General features: G+C 37.7%; 1 non-coding gene across 1 annotated transcript; it reads left to right on the forward strand.

Moving 5' to 3' along the window:
• Positions 1-24,784: 24,784 nt before the first annotated feature.
• LOC111824079 lies at positions 24,785-24,889 on the forward strand. The gene has a single exon (XR_002827183.1). It is a non-coding gene; the product is annotated as a U6 spliceosomal RNA (small nuclear RNA).
• Positions 24,890-26,088: the final 1,199 nt, after the last annotated feature.

Raw genomic sequence — 26,088 nt, forward strand, 5'->3', positions numbered from 1 at the left:
ATATAAATTATGTGAATTTTAAAAATTAAGTTAGATTTTGGGAGTTTAGGCTTACTCATTATGAAATCCAGTTACTGTACTGCTGTTAAATGCAGGATTGCCATCAAAGACAAAAAAGGTAATATTGTTTAGGCTTAAACTAAATAGCCACCCTTTTTTGGAAGTTCATGTGTTGGCTTCTCTAGTCTTTCTTCTGTCTCTAAATTGCTCTGTGAGTTTCCAACTACAGTAGCAATCATAATTCAATTTATTTTTTTCTTAATCAAAAGACTAGAAATGAAGATTTCTTTGGAAAAAAGTCAATAAACATTCTTGTATATATATTTAAGCCAGGCCTCTTGGGGGTCACCCCTGTGACAGCATAGCTTAGAGGTCTGTCTGCCAGTTCAGAAATTGTGCTCAACCACCTAGACCCAGTGAGACTCCTACTGGCTTCCTATTGGCCTGACTGTATGTTTGGGAACATATTAAAAAGCCAAGCAGTTTACAAGTCTGTCCCAGCTTCAGCTTTCTTCTAGCCCCCCTGCCTTGTCTCCTGTGCCTGCACAGGGCTTCATGGTTGGCCAGGGATGAGCCGATAGCCAGAGCCCTTTTGGGTCCCTTCTTCACATGCACAGCCCATGTGGCCCTCCAGATTTCCAGAGACTTCTGAGAACTTACCAAGTCCTGCTTGAATGAGACCGTGAGACTATGGCAGCCTCATTTCCCAATTTTCTTGTTCCTTTACTAGCCAGTGTGCCATTTCGTTGCTTGCTCTGACCAGGGCTACAACCCAGGATAGCTTTGTCATAGGCCTTCCGTTTGTTTGCCCAGAGGTTGTTACTGTTTTGGACAATGCCCGCAGCGATGGGGTTGTTCAGTGTTCTGCTCCAAAACAAGGGGTCTCCCCACAGGAGCAAAGCTGTTGTTTCTCACAGTGCGCCTGCCCTGGTATATGGTGCCAACAAGGCTGAGGACAATGGAGAAGGGAGCAGCCCTCGACAAAAATGATACAGACACCAGCAGTTCTTTCTGAAGGTTTGTCTTGAATAAGTGCATCTCAATTTGTTGTATGCATTGGTCAATTTCTAGAGTCTTGAAATAGTTGTTTTTTTTTGGCAATTTTTTTTGGTTTGTTAATCCTCATCTGAGGATATTTTTCCATTGATTTAGAGAGAGTGAAAGGAAGGGGGAGAAATAGAGAGAGAAACTTCGAAGTGAGAGAGACACATGGATTTCTCCCACACACCCCCCCAAGAGGGCCGGGATCAAGCCTTCAACAGAGATACATGCCCTTGAATGGAATTGAACCCAGGATCCTTAAGTCCTTGGGCTGCAGTTCTATCCACTGAGCAAACCGGCAAGGGCTTGACAATTTTCTTTAGCTTTATCATTGCTTTTTTTTTTTAATATTTTATTTCAGAGAGGAAGGGAGAGGGCAAGAGAGATAGAAACATCAATGATGAGAGAGAATCATTGATTGGCTGTTTTTTGCACAACCCCTACTGGGGATCGAGCCTGCAACCTAGGCATGCGCCCTGACCAGGAGTCAAACCTGAGCTCCTGGTTCATAGGTCAATGCTCAACCACTGAGCCACACCAGCCGGGCTGTCATTGCTTTTTGAGAAGAGCATTTGCTGAGCTTCTTCTTTAACCATGTTGGAAGTCCCCTGTGCTAGAATATTTAATTGCTGACAAGCTTTATTTACTTCTTTCCCAGTTTCCAGTCACATGGCAGATAGTTGAGGTGCCTAAGTAATAAACAAGAGTATTTTACCTGTGGGTCCACAAATATTATATTCTGATTTCTGGACATATATGTATGAATGGATGTATACATGAACAGCATTAACTTTCTTCATGTTCTGGAATGATTGTTTGGTACTTCTTTTTGAATACTTTACCTATCTGAAAGTGATGGGACAGGAGATAAAATTGAAAACGCTTGATATTGTATAGATAGTTGAATGGATTTTAAGATGTCTTCTTGTTTCCTTGATGATATTTCAGTAGTCTGAGGTAAAGGGAGTCAACCATTAATGGTAAAACATGCACAACCTACTTGAAACTAAGCCTTTGAAGCATCGCAAGAACTGACCGGAAAAGCTTTTGCTGGTCAAGAGCATTGCAATAATTTAAGGAAAAAAGAAATCTGATACTTTCACACCTGATCGTAATGGCAAATAAAATGGAATTGTCTTTAATTTAATAGATTCTGGGGGATTGTACAGATATTTATAGATATTCATAGAAACATAGAACAGACTGCAGAATCTTAGAGGGAAGGCAGGGGAGGGTGGGAGGCTGGGAAGTGATCAACTAAAGAACTTGTATGCATATATGTATAACACATGGACATAGACAATAGGGTGGTGAAGGCCTGAGATGGGGGTCAGGGGTGGGCTAGAAGGGGTCAATGGGGGGGGGAGGGGACATATGTAATACTTTCAACCATAAAGATATAATTTAAAAAAGATATTCTGAAAATAAATCATGATTTCTTGTTTTAGAAATTCATGATTAAATTTATCTTCTCATTTGTAGGGAGTTTGGGGAAGAAACACATCCTCTATTTAGGTGAAATGGAATTTCACGGAAACAATGGAATTTAAAATTTAAATGTCTTTAAAGCAGTTGTAGTTATAATTGTTTCCACTAAGGTGTGCTAGATCTCCAAATATTATTCATGCTCTCCTTGTATTACCAGATGCACTGCACTGAATTCAACACCATTCACTGCCTTTCTCGGGGCTGCGGAGCCCTCTGCCACACAGGAGGTTTTTGAGTTGGAATAACAATGTACTGCACGCAAATTCATCGACAGCACAAAAGGGGACAAGAGACCATTTAAAAATTTTAAATGAGAAGGACAAATGGTAGCGTTTTGAACTGGTGATTTTTACAAGCAGGCTTGGACATTGGCTTTGGTTTTGTAGAATAATTTGCTTTGTCTGAGAAATTCTAGAAGGTTAACCTGACAAAAGGGAGTTTTTTTTCAGGCAATTTTTTCTTTGATTTCCTATTATTATTTATAACTAGGGTTATAAGTGTAAGTTATCTTTGCTTTAATAGCACATCAATCTTGCATTATTCATGATGATTTAAATCCCTATTGGTTTCTGAGATCATCCAGTGAAATCTGAAAAACAATTAACACAAAAGAGCAGTTCTAAATAAGTGTTTCAGGCAGGAAGTGGCATAGAGTTGAACAAAAAATTTTGCAGGTGGAAAGAAAAATTATTTCTTTTTATTTGCAGTACTGAATTTATTTATTTCAAGTCTTAAAGTTACCAATGAAAAATTTAGCTATCTTGTTAAAAGTCTTCAACATAGCTGGTAATATAATAGTAGACTCTGATAGGTTTATTTGGAGAATATGCCAACTTTCCCCATAAATCATATAGGTTCTACATATAGGGTTCTACACAGGCACCTTAGTCTAGAAGAATTTTTATTTTTGCAAATACGTCTTTTCGGTTATATAAATCTATTTGGAATATGCTTCAGAGCTCCTTTCTTTTCTTTATCTTGCAGTGGTTTCAGTTAAAAAAAAAACAATTTGCATTTCACCTCCAAACAAATGTTATTGTTAGCTTCGGCAACTTGTCTACTTCTATAATTTGGTTCTATCATTTTAATTATATTGACTGTTGTCATCAATGACTATTTTCATAATTTAAAAATGTTAACTCTAAACTTAAATTAGCCTTAAAATCTCAAATACTTTACCAATTAATCTTAAATTGTTGGCATGATTTATTTGTGTAGGCAAATAGTACTTCTTATTTAGTTAAAATAGCCGGGAATCAGTTGGTAAGCAACTACTTAGAGGTTGGTTGTTTTAAAAACAAAACACGTTTGAACTGAATTGAAAGCTTTCCACCAAAATATTTCTTCAGACATATAAAACTATAGTTCCATAGTTTATATCATGATAAAATATTGCCTTCTATACCCAGACCAAATTTCTTAATAGTCATAAAATATTTTTGCCTATGGTAAGATTTTTTTGTTTTGATGAATTTTTAAAATAATGGTAGCATACATAATCAAGTAAGTGAACTTTCATGTATATAAATGAGTTTCTGAAAAATTTCATTTGAGTATTGGGGAAAATGACATGTTTTGCCATTCTCCTAACTTCTCATCTGATTATGAAGTTAATGAATTGGACAGATGTAAAATGACATCTGTACTTTTGCTGAGATATGTTGTTTAAATAATTAATAGTAAAAGAATCATGAAACTGTTCAGGATTACAAAGTTTTTACAATGTTAACCCAGACAACCCTTTTATTTGTGAGATCTTTTGAGTTTATTTATTGAAACAATTGTCTCCATAATTATTGCCTGCTTGAATAATGGTGATTAATTGCTATTTCCTAAATCTTTAAATAAGGGAACAAGATTCATTAAACTTGTTTTGAATACATCAAGAGGTAGATGGGGGCGTAGTATGTTTCTCAGCATAGAAATTTAGGGAAATTATTGTTCAACATAACACAAATATAAGTCAATTAGACTCTTTATGCCTGATGGTAACTTCAAGTTGTTTAAAAATACTTTCTAAAAACAAAGAGTAATGAATGTTGAATACCAAAGAGCTAAAAGCTAATGGGAGAAAATTAGGATCATGCAGAAAGGTATCTAAGCATGCTAATTGCTTGTTAAAAAGCTACAAAGGGCAAAATGAAAATCTGCAGCATTTAGAAACCAGCTACCTTGGCTGAATGGGAACCACTGTGCAACCTGAGGGTGGATTGAAATCTAGGAAGGTATATTAATGGTGCTTGACTTTCATTAAGATGCAGCATTTCATCTGCTGTCGTTTAGAGTTAGGGCATTCATTCTATGTTTCCTAAGAAGTAGGGACTGCTTGAAATTTAATTAGAAATGTGGAAACTCCAATAGGAATATTTAGACCAATTAATGCACGATATTTAATATGAAAAAAGAAAAGAAAAGAAAAAAACACTCTATTTTCTATTTGACAAGAAATGAGACTAGAGTGTTCCCTCTGAATGCTTTCTCAGAAAATATTTAAAATAAATACAACTAATGTGAATCCTGTACATAACGCTTTTTTAAAAATTTTCACCTGAGGATATTTTTCTTTTTTTTTTTATGGTCATAGTAGTGGATTTTATTTTTTTTTTAAATTTTATTTTTTTATTGCTTAAAGCATTACAAAGGGTATTACATATGTGTCTTCCCCCCCCCCGCCGAGGATATTTTTCCATTGATTTTTAGAGAGAGTGGAAGAGAGAGGGAAAGACAGAGAGAAACACATTGATTGCTTGCCTCCTGCAAGAGCCCTGACCAGGGCCTGGGCTGAGGAGGAACCTGCAACTGAGGTATGTACGTGCCCTTGACCGGAATCAAACCTGGGACCTTTCGGTCCGCAGGCCGACGCTCTATCCACTGAGGCAAACTTGCTGGGGTCATAATGCTCTTTGAGAAATGTGTATGTTACAGTAAATTCAGTTATTATAATTTTTTTTTGCTTGAGTAAATGAGATAAGGTGCAAGCCTCATATAAATTAGAAAACATTACTCATCTGCACTCAAGAGAAATTTGGCTTGGTTCAATGTCAAAGTCATACTATGAGACCAACACCAACTACATAAAGCCATTTCAAGCTTGGCTACAAGGCTATTTTATTATGGATCTGAGCAATTCCAAATAAGTTTGAAGCAGAAATGGAGAAGTTTTGTGAGCTTAGGGATGATGAAGCTGAGTAAAAGCATGAGGTCCCTATGGTGGGGGACCGTGAAGCCTGGAGTCAGGAGGGCTTAAAAGAGGACAGAGGAAAAGAACACGGACTGATCTTATTTCACGATTTTATAAGGATCACTCTGAATTAATCTCTATTCAAGTAGAAGGACTCTATTATGCATAAGAAATCTTAAGTATGAAAGGAGGCAAGTTGAAAAGGAAAAACTTCCAAACTGTTGATGGGCTGGTGGGATGGGGCAGTAGTGATGGTAGGGAGCAAATCTTAAAGACACAAAGCACTGGTATTATGCATATATCTTTTTTAAAAAATTGTTTTATTGCTTAAAATATTACAAAGGGTATTACATATGTGTCCTTTTTTTCCCCCCGCCCTTGACAATCCCCTGGCCTCCCCTACCTCCCAGTGTCTTATGTCCATTGGTTATATGCATATATCTTTATTCCCAAGAAAGCAAGGCAGCTTATAAAGATGCAGGACCAGAGAAAATATCCTATATAATAATAGGCTAATACGCAAATTGTCCCCTTGGGAGTTTGACTGGGAGACCAGGAGTTCAATCACTTGCTATGATGTGTGCTGACCACCAGGGGGTGGCGCAGACAATGATGGGCAACCAGTGGTGGTGGCGGGTGCTGAGGGAACGAGGGAATGAGGAGGTGTGTGAACCTGATTGGCCCTGGTCAGGCCTAGGGTCCCTATCTGTGCACGATTTCATGCACCGGGCCTCTAGTAAATTATAATCGGTCAGGAATGAGAAAAATATAGGCCTAAGATTTGAAAAAATTAATAAAGGCAGGCTGTAAATTTGCCTCTATATCTCTTGATATTCAAAGCAAATTGTTTTCATCATCCACAGAGAAAATATATCATTTTCTCAGGAGAAGCAAATAATTTGCTTTCTCCGTGTTCTAAGAAAATTTTATTAACAGTTTATTGCTTTGCATTAAATTTTTTTGTCTTTAATTTTTCCTTTATAATGTAAACACTCAAGGACAATGTATATTTATTAAATCACTAATACCTGAAAATTAGAAATACTTTTCTTGTAGCCTGAGGTGGGAGGATGGGCTTAATTTTGCCAAGGGTAAGTCATGGAATAGATAAAAGAATGGTTTATAATTTAGATGTTCCTTTCCCTAGATTTTATTAGTTCCAAGTCTCTGAGTTCAGTGTTACCTACACAGGAAAAGAAATGAAACACATCATTACCTGTATAGAAAATTATTTAATGAAGCTTCCAAATAAAAACTTAATGACAATTTTAAACATTAGGCACATGAGAACACTTTTTAAAAAATATATTTTATTGATTTTTTATGGAGAGGAAGGGAGAGGGATAGAGAGTTAGAAACACCAATCAGCTGCCTCCTGCACACCTCCCACTGGGGATGTGCCCGCAACCAAGGTACATGTCCTTGACCGGAATCAAACCTGGGACCTTTCAGTCTGCAGGCCAATGCTCTATCCACTGAGCCAAACCAGTTAGGACGAGAACACTCTTTAAAAAATATATTTTTATTGATTTCAGAGAGAAAGGGAGAGGGATAGAGAGATATAAACATCAATGATGAGAGAGAATCATTGATCAGCTGCCTCCTGTACACCCCCTACTGGGGATTGAGCCCTCAACCTGGGCATGTGCCCTTGGCCAGAATCAAACCTGGGACACTTCGGTCCCCAGGCTGACACTCTATCCACTGAGCCACACCCGCTAGGGCGCACGAGAACACTTTTATGGTCCTGGCTTCATCCACATGAACCATGTTGTCAATAGACCCTCACTTTTAACAAGCAAAGACTATGGATAATTTTTGAAAACATTTTCTAAGTAGATCATATTCACCATTAGCTGATTCAGGGAAACTGTTTTTTTAAGAGAAGAAATATTTTTTTTTAATATTTTTATTTCAGAGAGGAAAGGAGAGGGAGAGATAGAAACATCAATGATGAGAGAATCATTGATTGGCTGCCTCCCGCACGCCCCCCACTGGGGATCGAGCCTGCAACCCGGGCATGTGCCCTTGACTGGAATTGAACCTGGGACCCTTTAGTCCGCAGTCTGACGTCCTATCCACTGAGTCAAACCAGCCAGGGCAAAGAGAAGAAATATTTACAGAGCAGCTTCCGACTTGTCCTTTGGCTGACTCAGGATGAGGGGGCGGTCGTTAATTAAGGTATGGACTGTAATATGCTTGCAGTGAATAATCTTCCGTTTTGATAATGAGAAGTCAGTATTTGACATTGACAGGCAGATTACAATTCTTTTTACCTTCTTCCCTCATGTTTATGGCTTCATATTCTTGAAAGTGCTGCTTGTTCACTTTATTAATATTTTAACCATTGGAGCCAAAGAAAGCATTCTATCCCAGATTATTTCTTCACATATGTTGATTTTCCTTAATATTTTTTAAAAAATAATTAATGTGCAAATAAAATAATAAATTGCACTTAAAAAGCCAGACTCCACAAGTCAAAAGCAAATTAAAGGATGAGACTGAGAGATAATGAGCTCCAACAACATTAAAACCATGATTCAAAATATAATGCATATTCATTTCATAAATATCACTTTTGTGATTGATTTTTAACTGTATGGTTATGTGATATATTTAAAGAAGGGAAATAACAGCTTTAGTGGGCTATGCATTTTGTATACTTTCTCTTCTTTTCTGAAGTGGGTTTGAAATGGTTGAATGTAGTTTTCTTTTTCTTTCTTTCTTTTTTTTTACTGTGATCTCAAAGGACAAAATTCCCAGTTCCTCCCTAAGATGCCCAACTATTCCAAAAGAAAGTGAAGCGTATCAGTGTGTTTCTTCCATCTAGTCTTTCTTAGGGGGCCATTTGATGTCCCCGAGAAGCCTTCAAGATGCTCATCAGAGTGTCTCTGTTTTATCTCCTGCTCAAAAGTCCTTTGTTGTGACGGTCCTCAGTTAAAGGGAAGATGGGTTTCTTACTGTAATTGGTCAGTGGGGAAATACCTGCCGTGTGACAAATCTTCTCTTTCATTATTGAACACAGTCTTTTGCTTTCCTGTCCTTACAGTCTGGAATATGAGGTGTTATTATCGAGGGCACAGCAGTAAGAAGGAGCTTCTAATAGTCTACTGGGCAAGGCATTGCTTTCATTTGTATTCATTTTTCTAGCTATCTTCTGGGGAACCTGAAATCCACCGAGTCCCTCTCAAACAGGATAGAAAATACTGCATGTGCACGAAATATTTCTACCTCTCAATTTTTTTTTCAAAATAAGTGCAAAAACAAGACAAAGGGAGAGATAGCATTCAATGTATGGGATGGAAAGACCTAGAAACCTGTTACAGGAAGGGAAATGAAATGATATCATGAGATGCCAATGTGCTCTTTCACTTCAGCTAATAAAGAAGAAACTCAAATTTTATTTTATCTGCAGAGAGAGGCTGGATCCTCTTAGATGAATGTATAAAGAGCTACCGCCCATAGATACTTAGAATAGATAGCAGTTATCATATTAGCTATCTGTTCCCTTCGTCTTTTTTTTAGGCAGAAAAATTTCCACTGATATTTTGTTGTCAATTATGTAATATATGACTAAAACAGGGTTTTCCTCCTCTTAAAAAGTCCGGAGCATAAAAATTTACTGCTTCTAATACTGACTATGAAGTTAAATGTAATATTTTTGCAGCTAACTTAAACGACTTCCTACATTTTGGTAGCAATTGCTAATTTTGGTAATAGACTGAAAAACTTAAACTTATATTCTAACATAAAAACTTCATATAAGTTAAGCTTTAACCATCTGTGTTTAACAAATTCTTTTTGATGACTATAACATTCAAAGTCAATTTAAAATACACAAACTTTATTTTTATTTGTTTTTATTTTATTTTTTTGATAGAAGGTTAGTTGGTTCAGGCTCATGTATATTTTAAAATTTTATTTTTATTTGTTTCTTTTTGTCCTGAATGGTTATTTCTCTTTTAAGTTTTCTGAACATTATTTCTGGAGAAAACATATTCCTTGGACTTTCCCTATGCAGATATGAATAATAATGTTTATCTTCAATGTGTTCTCTACTGGAAAAGAGAAAGTCACACAGACAGATGTACAAGGAACAAAAGGTTCTTTTCCCCTCCTCAAGATTATAGAGGATTTCTGTCAGATAGTAAGAACCTAAAGTTAGAATTTACTGGACAAGGGATGGAGGGCAATCTGTGGGTAAGTTGGGGTTTTCACAATTTTTCAATTTAAAAAATTACCACAGATTTCATGTGACATTTATAAAGAAAAATATCCTTAGTGTATGAAGTCATGCATACTATTTTTATAGAGTGTTTTAGGGGTAATCATGGTTTGAATTTTGAATTAATGTCGAAAAACTAAGGAAACCAACATAAAACAGTTTTATGTTTACACAGACTTATTTAGACAAAGTATGGCATTTATCTGAGGTAATATTTACACAGCATAAAGAAGTCAGAAGAAAATTTCTTTTCCATAAGATCTTCATAAAATAGTGTCCTAAGAGACAACTATTAAACTCTGCATAAGTGCTGTTTACTTTTAACTTTCTTCCTTATTAACCCACTCCTTAACACTGCTTAGCACTCCCGAGAAGGTCAGAAAAGATTCTGTTGTCATTTTCATTTATATTATTATAAACAATGTGTTCATAGATGTGAGTAATGTATTCTTTAACTGCTTTTACTGTTATTCTGGTCATAACGTTCTTTCAGGAACTCAGAAAGATGATGTCATATAAGGCCACTAAATAAATGACACTGTGTGGCAGATGTAAGAAAATGACCAGCAGATGTTTGTTATTAATGACTTGAGGATTCTGTACATGGGGAAAGATTTTAAATACACGAATAAAAATAAAAGTCCAAAGACTTAAATGCAATAAAAACACATGCTCTATGTACCACCAAAGTTGTGTGTCATACTGTTCGAAAACTCTAAGTTCAGAGGCAGTCTAAAAAGTCAGGTGAAATTACATTTGCTAGGAATACATGCATATTCTAAATTCATGTCTTTTTCAAGGAAGATAATGGAAATAGATAGCTGTGGAAGTTTCAGGTATGAAACACAGCACTTTTGTGTTATGTTAAAAAAAGATCTGCATCTTGTTAATTTCTATTATATGTGCAACATTTTTATTTTATGCACAGTCCTCAAAGTATTCAACAAAGCCTACTTTGCAGGTAGCAAAAAGCCACTTAATATGGGGTCATTGTTGAAGGATAACTACAAGGCAATGTGTATGTACCTAAAAGTAATAAAATTATATGTCTAAATCTATAAGGATTTTTGCTTTACAAAACAAAATGTCAAATCTAGAGGTTAAGATGGTGATCTTAAATGCAGGAGATTGATTTAGTTTTGATAGAAATGTCATACTATCTATTTAGATATTTAGAAATTCATAAAATAGAAATGATAACATTGTCTTTAAGCTCTTTCAAAGGATATTATTTAGGGAAGAAAAAATTCAGATATTAAGGGGGTAATCAATTAAAATTCAGCAATGCAGCCTAATTTGGACTTGTCTAATTCATGGATAGTATACAGGCCTTAAAAACATTTTTATTATTTTTAAGTGCACAGCCCTGCAAACCAAGTAAACCAAATGTTGTCTTTTAAAAGTTGCTTTAATTACAAAGAACCATTTGTAATTAGTTGAGTGTACAAACATAACAATACATGCCCTTGCTTAAATAGCAATTACTTGCATGAAAGTAGAGACTTGTAAATTTGTGAAATGATGTTTTTCTTTAAGAAGAAAATTGTTTTTCTCAGGAATTAACTTATGAGGCTTTCTTGTCTATAAATAGTACCGTAGTAATTTCATCCAACTTCTGACTGAATTGATATAAATTCTATATAAATCAGCTTTGAACTAATGAACTATAGAGCCAGTGCATTTTCAAATAAAAGTAACTTATGTGTTGCTTGTCTAATATATATATTTTTGAGAGCATTGTATTTCTTCATACTTCTACTTCTGTGATTCCTAGATTGGCCTCATCTTTTGTAATTTGAAGTCCATATACAAAAATTCCCTATTGACACCCAAGATAAATTGGAGATAATTTGTTTTAAAAGAGATTCTTTACTTTATGAAAATATTCACAATAGAATTACTTTGAATAATAAGATACTGTTGATGTTAACACAAACATTTTAACTCAAACATTTTTAAGATGAGAAGGAGATTCCAAGTTCATCTAAAAGAGTGCTTTTCAAACTTTAATGCATATATACATCACCCGGGGATATAGTTAAAATGCAGAAATATTTCAGTACTGTGGGGTGGGGCCAAGATCTGCATTTCTAACATGCTCCCAGATGCTGTTGATACAAGGACCATACTTAGTTACAAGAACCTAAACCATCTTTCCAAATGGGGTGATCGGATCATTATAAAGTTCTTTGTTGCATTAAGATACATACTGCATAACTGTAATAGCAGATTTTTTCCTACATTAATATTTCTCCTGAAAGGCTCAGAAGAAAGAAACCAACTGTATTAACAACTGGATTTAAACTCAATCTGTTTTCATAAACTCAACGTACTTCTGTTTTCCAAAACAAGTGTGTTCTTATTTGTGAACTTGGTTCAGATATTTTAAATCACGGTGTTAGCTTTCTCATCTGTGAAATCAAGGTGTGGCATAAAAGGCTGCGCCTGAAGTTGGCAGGCAAAGATATTGTTGCAGGAGTAAGAGAATTATTTCCAGCTTTATATTTTGTGATGTTATAAAGCAAGGGTGGAGTGCTTCCCTAAAAAAAAAAGAGTAGAAATGTAGATCTAGATATTATTAATCAAAAACAATTAATTGTATTTGGGTTTAGGAGACACTAGGAGACACTGTGGGCAGCTGAAGAGAAGCAACTTGGGTGGGAATGTATTACAACTGTATTTTCAAGTGACAACGCTCTCAGTGACTCAGTCCCCAAAGTTCTGAGGTGTGGCCACACATTCATTAACTTTGTCTAAACTGACTAATTTCAGAGAAAATATACTCTTGCAGGGTCTACTTGAGGGACTGGTTATTTAAAGCTGAAAGACGGTCTCTAAGCCCTTATTTCAATTAATCTTTCCTGATTAATTTACAACGCACAAAAAAGTACTTAAACCCATTAGATACCATACTTTTCTATCCCTCACCATGTATTTATTCTTATACTAGAGGCCTGATGCACGAAATTTGTGCAAGGGGCTTGGCCCTTGCAGCCCCGGCTTCGTCCAGAAGGTCATCTGGAAGGATGTCTGGAAGGTTGTTCAGCTGTCCGGTCTAATTAGTATATTACGCTTTTATTATTATAGATTTGGCTTTCTTAATTTTTCAGAGCCTAAGTACTTTTATGCTTTACATAAGATTTGTTATATGTGCTGTAGTTACAGACGACAGTGAGTGAACCAAAAAGTGGTGAACATGATAAAAAAAAAAAGGCACAAGCTATTTGAAATGATAATATCCAGGATGTATGTTTGTGCTTAAGAATAACTAAAAATAAATTGTTCTTCCTTTCTATACCAATTCTATATCTCTTACTTTCAACTTATGTTCTCAAGAAATTTTGGAGCTTTTTAACTCAAGAGCTTCCAAGGACAAGTGTTCTGGCTTGTGTGTGTGTGTGTGTGTGTGTGTGTGTGTATGTGAGTATGTGTGTATGTGTGTACATTTTCAGGGTGAGCAGTGGGGGAGGGAAAAGTGTTAGGGAAGGCAGAGTAACCAGCAATGGAAAATAACACCACAGCCTTGCTCTCGTCTCCTTTTTCTAACTGGCCAGAGCTGAGTCCTGGATTATGAATACGCCATCTTTAGTAGGTTTAACCTGGCAAGTGGAGAAGGGCATATGGAAAGCTCTTCTTGTGTTTTAACAAATAAGAATTTGGATTAGGGAGAGATCATTTTTAAAGGAAAAGTTTGCTTAAAGTCAAAATTCAGCTAGTAGGGACCCATATGGCCATACAAGTTGTTAAAAAAAAAATCAAAATACCTCTCTTCTCTCCATTGTTAAATGCTCATCTATTGAGTCCTCTCCCTCCTACCTCCTACCCGCAAGAGACATTCTATGTGCCTGGCTGCCTTGGCTTCTCTCCCAGGCCCCAGTTATATGACTAATATTTTTTTAATATCACTGCTGAATGTTCTCAATTTAAATAACATCTATTTTCATATTCTAGAAAAAAAAGAAACAGCATCTGAGAAGGGAAATGATGATCAAGTATATTCAAAGAAGAAAATATAATCTATAATAATAAAAGAGTAATATGCTAATTAGACTGGACAGCCAAACGACCTTCTGGATGTCATTCCAGACGTCCTTCTGGATGAAACCACGGTGGCAGGGGCTGAGGCAAAGGTGGTTAGGGGTGATCAGGCAGGCATGCAGAGTGGTTAGGGGCAATCAGGCAGGCAGGTGAGTGGTTAGGGGTGATCAGGCAGGCAGGCGAGTGGTTAGGGGTGATCAAGCAGGTAGGAAGAGGGCTAGGGGTGAGCAGGCAGGCAAGCAGGCCAGCAGTTAGGAGCCAGCAGTCCTGGATTGCGAGAAGGATGTCTGACTGACGGTTTAGGCCTGATCCCACAGGGATACCTGTGGGATCGGGTCTAAACTGGCAGTTGGACATCCCCTGAGGGGTCCTGGATTGTGAGAGGGTACAGGCCAGGCTGAGGGACGCCCCCTATCCTGCTCCCCATGCACAAATTTCGTGTACCGGGCCTCTAGTGCACATATAAAAGCAAATGTAAGTTAGCTGGGTGTGTGCAGGAGAGTAAGATTTCTTTTGGACAGCCACTGTCCATGAAAGTGGACTACTAGAAAAACTTGGCAATAGAAATTTCCTTGCCAATCTCAAATGAAAAGCCTATTGAAATGCAAAGTGAAAAGACCAGGAGAGGCTATTTCCCCTCTTTCTAAATCTTTTATGCCCTCATTTTTGTTTTGTTTTGTTTTTATGTCCTTGTAAGAAAGGTGATTCTGGGACTGAAATAATAGTATCAAGGCATGGCTTTCAAAAAGTCTCAGAATAATCTTAATCAAACTTGTCTACTTATAATATCAGTTTTAGGATAAGTTAAGTTAGATAAGTTAAAATAACATGATGTTATTTTAAGGGGTGCTACTCCATAAATATCTTCACAACCAAGTGCTGTGATCTTTAGAATTAAAGATTATTCCTATTAGTTTTTATCTTCTTTTCCAGTTGATTTGAAGGTTCAGAACAGTAGCAGCTATAGCCCACAACTCTGGCTCTCCACTCTTTCGCCAATTGTTATGGGGTGTTGAGTGATGGCTGATGAGGAATAGGGTAGAGTTCTAGTAGACACTGGACTGGGAGAAGGAGCCTGGTCACAAAAGGGTATGCAGTTTTGATGGCAGAAGGAGGCATCATTCCTGAGACACCTGCAAATGCTTGCCTAATTAATGAGAAACTCGGACAAGTTCAGAGACATCATTTCTTTGTTCTTTTTAAAAAATTTTTATTGTGAAAAAGTATTACATATGTCCCCGTTTCCCCCATTGACCTCTTCTAGCCTGCCCCCTCCCCCACCTCCACCCCAGGCCTTCACCACCCTAATGTCTGTATCCATGTGTTATGTATATATGCATACAAGTTCTTTGGTTGATTTCTTCCCATCCACCCACCCTCCCCCATCTTCCCTCTGAGATTCCACAGTCTGTCCCATGCTTCTATGTCTCTGGATCTATTTTGTTCATCAGTTTATTCTATTCATTAGATTCCGAATATGAGTGAGACCATGTGATACTTGTCTTTCTCTGACTGGCTTATTTCGCTTAGCATAATGCTCTCCAGGTAGAGACATTATTTTATGGGTATGTGGCTGAAAAGAGAATTAAAATATAATTATTAGCTTGAAAATTAATTAATACTGGTAGCTCTTATTAGGAGCAACATGCTCTCTATTCCCAAGATGAACAATACTGAGTAATTTTGGAAATGACTTATTTCCAAAATCTCTGTGGCATTTAACAGAGTTGATCATACTCTATTACAATGAGAGTTTTTTCTCTTCTGATTTCTTTGATGTCATCTTGACTCTTTGGCTATCTCTGAATACTAATTTTGCACTTATCCCTTTGCTGTCTCCTTTTGCTGTGTCCTTTTCGTCCCATGATACCACAGATTTCTTTTCTCAGATAACCATCCTCCCATACACAGTTTGTTTTTATCCAATTCTTACCATTCAAGATGTGGCAGCTTTTTATTGCTTCATGCAGATGACTCCCAGTTCTACAGTTCTGCTCCCTGACTTTGCTACGAAGCTCTAGCTACACACTTCCAACTGCCTGCTAGACATCATTATTTGCATGTTCTACAGTTTTCTTCAACTAAAAATTTCTCAAACCAGATTTATCACCTTCCTCCACAGCACAACTCATTATGCCTAAATTTTCCATTTCTGCCAAATGTAATGCTTTTCTCTCCCTTTGACTTAGCCTGAAATATACGGAGTCTTGTTGGAGTCTTTCATCTCTGTTTAATCAGATATCTCTTTTATTTTTTATTCTGCCTATAACTGCTTTAGTTGACAACTCACACTCCTTCCCCATTTGAGTTCAAGTGCTTGTGCATTTGATTTAACCACACGAGGGGATTTAGAATTTATATAGCAAGAATTGTGACTTTCACCTTTTTAAGCCTGGGGCTCACAGCGTACTGTCTTAAGCATAGCAGATACTCAATAGATAGTTAATTAATTAATTATTTTATTATTACTCCATATACTAGAAGTAATACAAAATAATAACACAAAAATAATTGTCAAGCTTGGTCATTGAAATGAAGCAGCAAAACATACCAGTATTAGTTTACTGGTTTGATTTGAGAAAGAGCCTTGGTTAGCCAATTTCAGTTCAAATTTACATTGAAGTTGCTTTAAATTACTTGCCATCAGTGTGACAAAATCCTGTCTCACAAGATTGACTTTAATAATTTAAATGTTTCTTTGGATTTTTAGATTTGAAAGCTAAGTGTATGTGGGTGGAAAAGGATGATTCTGACCTGAGTTGATGGAATTAAGAAATAACTCAGCTGAGTAAGCTTTTGTGGCTATGATTCACTTAAAATGCAAAAGGTAGAGAGTTGTATAACTAAAGCCAGGGAGAGAGAGACTAATTTTAAGTATAGGTGAGGGATTTAGACCACTAAATAGCACCTTGCTTATGCAGTCAGAAATAATTTTACTTTTTTTGGGAACAAGAATTGAAAATGGCATTAGCTTTAAAGCAGGCAACAATGCGAGTATACTAATCGAGTATCTTCATTCTCCATCTAAATAAAAATCAGATGACAAAACAGGGCTGGAGAAAGAATGGATGGATATGCCCTTGGGCATTAGAATTGCCAAGACATGAGCTTCTTAATATTCTGGTCAGCTTTTGCATCTGGCAGTAGCTTACTGCCAGCCCTGCCTTCCCCAGTGCTGATCATCTGGACTCAGAGTTACAGCCCCTTCAGGTGCAGTGCTATCCAGTTTCACAGCCAACCCTAGACCAGGCTGGACGCACATTCATAGCCCATAATTCCTTGGGTGGGAATTACTTGAGCCCAGACTGCCTTGCATCATCCTCCTAATCATTTTCCCTCTCAGGTCTTCACCTTTCTTCCTGTCCAGCTTAGATTCCATGTATTAATAATTAAAAAATATATTCTTTTCTGCCTCTGGGCTAAATGGAGATCAAGAGTGAAATCAAGTTCAGTTAAAGGAAAATAGAATGTTATGTTGTTTTCCACAAATAACCAATATAAATACCTCTCTAAATAGCAAAATTGGCTTGCTCTTCTGTCTATCATCATATTTCTATGGCAAAGCACCAACTCTGCATCAACCCAAATATCTGTTTTCTCTAAGCTTGTGCATGAGCAAATGAGAACTACGAGACAAAATTATGAATTCAGCAGATTGCTTCTAACATGACTTCGTTAGTTTCTTACTTGGACCCTAACACTGTCCAGCAAGCCTGCTACAGTTTATGGGCCAACTCTTCCACTTGCTGCAAGAAACGATGTCAAAACTTTTCTACTCTCCTTAAACGTTTGGATGCAACTTTGTTACATTTCTTCCTAGAGTATATAGAAATTGCTAGATGAATTTTTTCAATTTTTCATCATCAAATCTATCTGCATACTTCGTCTCTTCAGTCCTCTACAGAGGATGAATTGTTCTTCCTAGCTAAGGTCTAGGGCTCTCTACCTCTTGGTTTCTAATCATATTTCTTCCAGCCTTTTGTGTTGGTCAAGGTCTTCCAGAGAAACAAAGTACACACACACACACACACACACACACACACACACACACACACACACATGATTATGGAGGCCAAGAAGTCTCATGATCTGCCACTTGCAAGCTGGAAACTCAGGAAAGCTGGTGGTGTCATTCCAGTTCAAGTCTGAGAATCAGGGTACCTGGTGATGTAAATCTCAGTCCAAGGCAGCAGAGGACTGACGTTTTAGTTCTAGTTCAACCAGGCAGGCAGGAAGGGAACAAGTACTCCCTTTCATTCATTTTTGTTTTATCCAGACCCTTAGTGGATTTGATGCATCCCACCCACACGGGGAGGGTCAATTTACTTTTTTCACTGATCCAAATGTTAATCTTATCTGGAAACACCCTCACAGAGGAGTGTAACAGCAAGCAATTTTCAGGATTGTGAAAGAAGTTTTAAGGTCTTCTATTTATGTTTGGTATTCTAAACCTTAGTGAAGAGATCTATATCTTTATATCTCTCATATCTATCTGTCTGCCTATCTATCTATCTATCTATCTATCAATCATCTATCTATTTTTTCTTCTATAATTCTGCCTTCTTAGCCCCTTTTTGTTTGGGAACTCTTGTCTTTCTTTAGCTTTCAGAAGTGTTTTTCTTTCATTTGGGCTTTTTTGTTTTCTTTAGATGGATATTGGATGTCCCACATTGACCCTATTAACATTTAAATTTTCTTTCTTATTAAATATCTTTTCTTTATCTTTTAAACCTTTTGTATTCATGGGTGGGAAGTCAAATTTTCATCAGGTCATTTGATATTCATCCATTTTATTCTCTGTTCCTCAAACAGCAGAACTAGTAGAAACTTAATAGATGCATTAAATAAATTGGAAATTTATTCTATGCGCATACTTGAAACTATAGTGCATGGAAAAATGCTTATAGGTTATATTACTAGAATTATCCATTGACCAAGTGCCCATTATATGCTGGGCATTGTTATTTGAGGATGCACTGGTGAACAGAACAGGCAAACCCCATGTTTTTATTTTTATTTATTTATTTACTAGAGGCCCAGTGCATGAATTCCTGCACGGGTGGGTTCCGGCCACCCGGCCCAAATCAGGGCGGATTGGGGCTGGGCCTGTCAGGAGGAGGAGATAGTGGGAGGTTGGCCGGTCAACTTGCCCCGATCAGGGCCAATCAAGGCCGGGCTGGCTGGGCGGAGGGGCCGCGGGCAATTGGCCGGCAGGTCCTGCCCCCGATTGGGGATGGGGGGCCGATTGGGGGTGTGGCTGGCCATGAGGAGTGGTGGTGGGCTGGCCGGCCCTGCCCCCCTGAATGGGGTGGGGTGTGCGGATTGGGGGCCAGCGGCCTGGGGGTGGGTCATGGGTGGTTGTCCAGCCAGTCCTGCTCCCTATTGGGGTGGGGTGGGGCAATCAGGGGTAGGGCCAGCTGGGGGGAGGGGCTGTGGGCCTATCGTGGTGGGGCAGGCCAATCAGGGGCAGGCTGGCCAGGGGGAAGGGGGTGTGGCATTTGGCTGGCCAGCCCCACATTTGATCAGGGTGGGAGAGTCCAGTAGTGAGTCCAGTATCTTTTTTATTAAAAGATACTTTTGAGAACAGTAACTGGGAAGAATGAAAAAAGAGCAGGTTTGAGCAGAGGAATAAGTAAAGCTGCAATACTGGCCAGGGATCAGCCTCAGCAAACCACATAGAGAGCTCTTGGGTCAATGGGGAAAAAAGGACACATATGTACCCAATCGGTCCAGTTCGCTGGCCACAGTGGGCATCATAGCGACCAGTCGTTATGGTTGTTACTGCATTACAGTCGCTGGCTTTTTATATATATAGATTTTTTCTTGTTTTGTTCTTGACTTTTTTTCTTTATTTATTAAGGTAGTATATATGTGTCCTTGTCCCCCCATTGCCCCCCAACCCCCCACTCATGCCCTCCCCATCCTGGTGTCTGTGTCCATTGGTTATGCTTATATGCATGCATACAAGTCCTTTGGTTGATCTCTCCCCCTTACCCCCCACCCTCCCCTACCTTCCCTCTGAGGTTTGACAGTCTGATAGATGCTTCTCTGTCTCTGGATCTGTTTTAGTTTATGTTGTTCATTATATTCTACAAATGAGTGAGATTATATGATATTTATCTTTCTCTGACTGGCCTATTTCACTCAGCATAATGCTCTCCAGTTCCATCCATGCTTTTGCAAATGGTAAGAATTCCTTCTTTTTTACAGCAGCATAGTATTCCATTGTGTAGATGTACCACAGTTTTCTAATCCACTCATCTAATGATGGGCACTAGGCTGTTTACAAATCTTAGCTATTGTAAATTGTGCTGCTATGAACATAGGGGCGCATATATCCTTTCTGATTGGTGTTTCTAGTTTCTTGGGATATAGTCCCAGAAGTGGGATTACTGGGTCAAATGGGAGTTCCATTTTTAACTTTTTGAGGAAACTCCATACTATTTTCCACAGTGGCTCCACCAGTCTGCATTCCCACCAGCAGTGCACGAGGGTTCCTTTTTTTCCACATTCTCACCAGCACTTGTCATTTGTTGATCTGTTGATGATAGCCATTCTGATAGGTGTGAGATGTCTCATTGTTGTTTTGATTTGCATCTCTCCGATGATTAGTGACTTTGAGCATGTTTTCATATGTCTCTTGGCCTTCCTTATGTCCTCTTTCGAAAAGTATCTATTTAGGTCCATTGCCCATTTTTTGATTGGGTTGTTTATCTTCCTTTTGTTAAGTTGTATGAGTTTCCTATAAATTTTGGAGATTAAACCCTTATCGGCTATAACATTGGCAAATATGTTCTCCCATGCAGTGGGCTTTCTTGTTGTTTTGTTGATGGTTTCTTTTGCTGTGCAGAAGCTTTTTATTTTGATGTAATCCCATTTATTTATTTTCTCTTTAGTTTCCATTGCCCTAGGAGCTGTATTAGTGAAGATATTGCTTCGGCATATGTCTGAGATTTTGCTGTCTGTAGATTCCTCTAATATTTTTATGGTTTCCCGTCTTATGGTTAAGTCCTTTATCCATTTTGAGTTTATTTTTGTGTATGGTGTAAGTTCGTGGTCTAATTTCATTTTTTGCATGTATCTGTCCAATTTCCCCAACACCATTTATTGAAGAGACTGTCTTGACTCCATTGAATGTTCTTGCCTCCTTTGTCAAATATTAATTGAACATAGTGGTTTGGGTTGATTTCTGGGTTCTCTATTCTATTCCATTGGTCTATATGTCTGTTCTTGTGCCATTATCAGGCAGTTTTGAGAACAATGGCTTTGTAATACAGCTTGATATCTGGTATTGAGATCCCACCTACTTTGTTCTTCTTTCTCATGATTGTTGCAGCTATTTGGGGGTCTTTTTTTATTCCAGATGAATTTTTGGAAAGTTTTTTCTAGGTCTGTGAAATATGCCGTTGATATTTTAATTGGGAGTGCGTTGAATTTATAGATTGCTTTGGGTCATATGGATATTTTGATGATGTTGATTCTACCAATCCATGAACACAGTATGTTCTTCCATCTATTTATGTCTTCCTCTATCCCTTTTTTCAGTGTCCTGTAGTTTTCTGAGTAGAGGTCTTTTACCTCCTTAGTTAAGTTTATTCCTAGGTAGCTTAATTTTTTTTGGTGCGATGGTAAATGTGATTTTTAAAAAAATCTCTCTTTCTGTAATTTCACTATTGGTGTATACAAATGTCCAATTTTTTATAAACTTAAATTCTCTGCAGTGTGTGGAGGAAGGGGAAAATAAACACAAAAATGCTAAAAAGTATAGCAACATACATAAATACGTTAAAAATATGTGTATAAAAATGTTGAATAAGTTATTAAGAAAGCATCATGTCATGATAGTGCTGTGAGATAATTAAAGTAACAGTGATGTGCTGGAGATTGGTTAGGTGCTCACAGGTTCAGCCTGTTTCAACAGGTGACATTTAAGTTGAAATCTAAACAGATGAGCAGAGAGCACATTTGAGGCAGAAGGAATAGCTTGTGCAAAACACAAAGACAGGAACAGAAAGAAGGTTATAGTGGTCGAAGTGTGGTGTGCAAGAAAAGTGGTATGACTGAGATCAGAAACATAGGCAAATCCCCAGGGCTCTGTAAGCCATGGAAGGAATTTGGACTTTCTCCCAAGTATAATGAGAAGTCATTGTGGGATTTTAAGGAGTGTAAAGGGGCACTCTGATTTGTGTTTTAAGATGATTGTTCCAGTTGCCTTATGAAGAATGGATTGTAGTGGGTCTCAAGTGGAAGCAGGGGGGTTGTAGTCATCCAGGAAAGGCATGCTGGCAGCTTTGATCAGGGCTAATAGTAGAGATGGAAGTAAATGGCTCCAGTAAATTTGCTGGGTCAATGTGTATGTGGTTTGTCAATTTTGCAAATTGTTCTCAAAAAGATTTTACTCATTCACACTCTTCTAATGGTACGTGAATGTATCTATATATATAAAAGGCTAAGTGACTGTCCGACTGTCCAACCAGCCAGTACATATGATGCACACTGACCACCAGGGGGCAGATGCTCAATGCAGTCACTGCTGAGCTGTGGTGACTTGGCAACTGCGGTTCTCAGGTGACACACCTCAGAACCAGAAGGGAGGGAGGCCGATTCCTCACGGGGCTGTGCAATTCCACCTTCGGCCATGGGTTATGTTGTTGCTGGGGCACTGTTGGCCCCAAATTTTGTTTACTGCTGACCTGCAGTGACTTGGCAGTGGCGGTTTTTAAACTTGATAATATTGCACCTAAAGCTAAAATAGATGTTGCTAAAACCCAGAATGAAACAATAGGAAATTTCCTTTCAATGTGCATGAATCTGTGTACCAGGCCACTAGTATAATAATAATAATAATAATATGAAATTGCAAATGGTCTTAGAGATCCACACTTCAGTTTTACATATGGTGAAAACAAGGCCCACTGATCTGCCATGCATTAGATCAGATGACAACTTTCTTTCCTAGGAAGGAAACCAAGGCATCCACTCAGTTCTGATAATCTATTATATTTTTTCAGCATTTCTCTTCTCTATGCTGTCTGCTCTTTTGTTCGACACTCCTCTCCACATTATATATTCATGTGTATATATTCTATTTTTTTTTTTAGGCTATGAACTTTGAGGGCAGGCAGAACTTGTCAACCTATGTTATCATTTTCAGCAAGACTAGTGCTTAAGAATTACCAGGATCAAATGAGAAAATCAACAACAAAAAGTGATCATTTATTATGTTTATGTCTCTGCCATAATTTGGTTACTGAGAGTAGTGAATCCCAACATTTCTAGCATTATTAAATATCTACACTCATATTGCAGACACCATTAGGAAAATAATCCAAAGAATCCCTTTTAGCTGTATATAGTGGGAAAGATTTGGAATTTAGATTCAGAGACCTTGGATTCAAATATTGGCTCTGCTCCTTTCTGATTGTGTGACCTTGGGCCTTTGTTTCCTCAGTGTTAAATCAGGCTAAGAGTACTAGGTACTTGTCTTACCTAGGTCACATGATTTTGTAGATTGTAAATATAATATGTGAAAGAACTTGTAAACTATAAAGTACAAGTAAGTGCTACTATTTAATAAAAGTTATAGTTGATTGAGCTCTAAACTATGCTTCAGATACTGTTCTAAAAGTTTCACATGTACCAACTCATTATTCCTCATGACATTCTAATGAGGCCAGGGCTATTACCATACCCATTCTTCAAATAAGAAAATATAGAAGAGATTAAATAACTTGTCTAAGGGCACACACTCAGTAAATGACAGAGCCAGGACTTGAACCCAGGAGTTTGACAGTACAGCCCTTACTTTTAACGATAATGCACTCTGTAAAGTTGACACTAATATATTCAGAGCACATATATCCTATATAATAAAAGGCTAATATGCAAATTGACCAAACGGTGAAACGGCCAATCTCTGTGATGCTCAACACAGGGGGCAGATGCTCAACACAGGAGCTGCCCCCTGGTGGTCAGTGTGCTCCCATAGGGGGAGTGCCACTTAGCCAGAAGCTGGGCTCATGGCTGGCGAGCACAGCGGTAGTGGTGGGAGCCTCTCCCGTCTCCACGGCAGTGCTAAAGACCCCTTGGGGGATGTCTGATTGCTGGCTTAGGGACGTCAGTCAGACATCCTCTGAGGGGTCCCGGACTGCGAGAAGGCACAGGGACTACCCCCCAGTAATATAGTTAATATATTATATGTGCTAGGCACTGCGCTAAGTACAGAGGGTACAAAAAGGAAGAGCAGGGTTACTTGAGGTCTTTTAATTATCTGTGTAGGTGAAGAATTTTTTTTTTATTTGAACAAAGGGAAAAACCTCATACTTGAACAATTGTAATGATCCTTGACTTATTAGCATGTGTGAATTCACAGATGAGTCAACACAATAATATAGTTTAGCACACATTTTATTACTAAGTACCCTATCAGTAAAAATTCTTTATTAACTGAGTCATAATTTTAAAAGAAAAGTAACATCCTGTTTTACTATTCTAAAGGGATTAATTTTATTTCAAAAATATAAATAATTATATAGTTTTCTTTCTTAATATTTGTGGATTCTCAAACACATTCAAGACTTCGATCAGGTTTGAAGACCTCGGCCAAAGGGAAACCACTTTCATTTTCAATTTAGTGGGCAGGGTGACTTTTACTTAAAAAGTTCTAAAATAAACATGTGCAGGTGGATTTACAACTCTATATTTTTATAACTGTAGTACCATAGAAACTGGATTTCTACAGCTTTATAGACTATTTAATCTTAGCTATATGGAAGTCTGATTTTTAGAATATTTAAAAAATATTTTAATTGGTGCTCGCGTCTGTAGCACATACTAAAATTGGAACGATACAGAGTAGATTAGCATGGCCCCTGTGCAAGGATGACACACAAATTCATGAAGCGTTTCATATTAAAAAATATATATATTTTAATTGATTTCAGAGAGGAAGGGACAGGGAGAGAGAGATAGAAACATCAATGATGAGAGAGAATCATGATTGGCTGCCTCTTGGAGGCCCCACACTAGGGATCAAGCAACCTGGGCATGTGTTCTGGCCGGGAATCAAACCATGACCTTCTGGTTCATAGGTCGATGCTCAACCACTGAGCCATGCCTGCTGGCCAGGCAAGTACCATGATCTTTAGAAACTCATTCCTATGGTGATTTTTAGAATATTTAAAAGAATTTTCTTCAGTTGCATGTCATACAAATTCAATTTCTTCTTGCATGAATTTTCCTGAGACACAACAGATGATTACACAAGGCCATTTATGTGAGTGTATTGCTCAGTGATATTATCAGCCAAAATTGTAGGTTGAGGTCAAGTGATGTCAAGTCATTATTTAAAGAAACAAAGACAAAGGGAAAAAGACAAATTGTGGAGGGGAAATTTAATACATTTTGGCAACCTAAGTGGGAAGGTCAGTAAAGGACATGAAGCTAGGGTGATGTCATTATAATTGGCTTCAGTTCAGAAGTGGCAGGGTGGCAGTTAGCCAAAAAGGCACTTTGATGTTGTTTGTTTATATATCCCTATTTAGCTATCCATAACCAGAAGTGGAGATTACAGCAGATAATTTTATAGTGGATGATTGAATATTGTAGTTACTGCATTATTTTAAGCTTTGTTTCTAAAATGCAATGTCTATCTTTTATTTAGAGCTTTCGTTTCTAAGATTTATTTCCTCCATGCAAGAAGATCTGCAGGACTCTCTACAATCGAAACAGGACCAACTGCTGCAGAGATAATTATTTGATGAAGTGATCTGGATATAGATTTTGAGTTTAGACAAAGCATTTAGGAAAGATTCTCATGATCTGTTAGAATTATGAAATAATCAGATCTCTGCAGTCTCCTGTCCTGCTTTATGGGTGCTATTCATGCCAGGCCTATAAAGAGGAAGAAAGGAGTCAGCTGGGAGAATGTTTTTCGTTTTTAGTTTCTCCTTAGCTTGCATTATGCACTTTTCTGCCTAGCAGACCATGGCCACTTAAATAGCTGTTACTCTATTGGCTAAATCACATGTATTTAGCAACTGATGGCTTTCTATTGGTTAAAGGTTTTAGGTGAAATTTTTGTTGCATGTAGATGTTGTAAAGCAAACCTGTCCAA

This window comes from Myotis lucifugus, unplaced genomic scaffold (genome assembly GCF_000147115.1).
Source record: "Myotis lucifugus unplaced genomic scaffold, Myoluc2.0 scaffold_885, whole genome shotgun sequence".
Classification (NCBI taxonomy): domain Eukaryota; kingdom Metazoa; phylum Chordata; class Mammalia; order Chiroptera; family Vespertilionidae; genus Myotis; species Myotis lucifugus.